A 1,499-nucleotide genomic window follows, 5' to 3' on the forward strand; every position below is an offset into this window, starting at 1 on the left:
ATCGGTTCACAACCACGCCTGAAATCTCGATTATCACTTTATCATGCGAGAGTATAAAATGTTCGGTGACACCCGAACTTAGCCCTTCCTTACTTGTCTGAGATAGATTCGTTCAAATGTGATCTCTATTGATATTTATAGGTTCATAGGTAAGAAGGCTCAATAGGAGAATGGGACGTAGCACTATCCACTTTTAGCTGAAATCTCGTATCTGTGGACACGCCTGACCGATTTCAACCACGTAACGTAACATTCTTATGTTACTATGCGAAAATGAGCGAAATTGGTTTGCAACCATGTCCACTCAATATCTCAATGAAAATGAGAGAACGTATTTAACTTATAACGGTGTATCTCTGTGCCTAAAATAGCTATTGCAGCCTAGACCACTAAGGAGGTATCGTCTTTAAACTTATTAAGTGGTGGTTCCACGTGCACTTTTTCAAAATATTTAGCCCGCGGGTGCATCTAGCTCCTACGAGCTTAGTTATGGCATTTTATACGGTTTTGGGAATTGTCATAATTTGTAGGCGTCGCAATGGTCCGAGAAACATATGTACCAAACTTCATCAAAATAAATTAAATTTTACTAAAGTTACAGCTTGGATGAACGGATGAACAGACAGACAGTCAAACTCAACTCGCCTCTTCATCCTGGTCATGTATGCATATACAAGTATAAGGTTAAGGCGCAAAAATAACTTTTCGATGTTTTTTGGCTGTAATTTTTAAAAAATGAAAAACTTTGTTTCTGCTTGTGGATTATTTTTATGTGTTCTTTTAATTTTTTTTTAATCAATTCGAGAATATGATATAACAGCTAATTGTCATTTGAGCCCTTTTTATGGCATTTTCCTTCACTTTGGCCAGAACTTCAGGCGATAGGTCCTCACATTCTTGACGGATATTGTCTTTAAGAGCGGCAAGAGTCTGAAGCTTGTTGACATAAACCCGAGACTTCAGACTTAGGCGCCCAGGAAATGCATTCTTCAGCATATCGGTTGTGGCATGTGCAGTGTATGTCATTGTACCGTGTTGTTGGAACCACATATTTTCCAATCCCAATTCATCAAGTTGCGGCAAAAAGAACTCGTTGCTCATTACTCTGTAGCGCTAACCACTCACCGTATTGCCGGCGACGTCGTTGAAGAAAAAAGCTCCGACGACTCCTCCAGCGAAACAGCACACCATACAGTGACTTCTAGCGTCGTAATGGCTCTTCGCGGGTTACATGCAGCTTTTCAGTGCCCCGGAAGCGTAAATTTTGCTTATTTACGTACCCGCTAAGATGGAAATGGGCCTCATCACTCATGATTTTTTTGTTGAAAACTCATCTTCATCTTGGTGGTGATTAAGGATGGCTTGAGCGTATGTTCGACGCGATTGGCGGTCAGCAGCTAACAGCTGATGCACCATCTGGGCTTTGTACGGAAACATCTTCAAATCATGTACCAAAATTCGCTGTAAGCACCGTCGACTGATACACATTTGCGTGGCAC

Source organism: Bactrocera latifrons, unplaced genomic scaffold, assembly GCF_001853355.1.
Source record: "Bactrocera latifrons isolate USDA-ARS-PBARC rearing strain unplaced genomic scaffold, ASM185335v1 scaffold_45, whole genome shotgun sequence".
NCBI lineage: Eukaryota > Metazoa > Arthropoda > Insecta > Diptera > Tephritidae > Bactrocera > Bactrocera latifrons.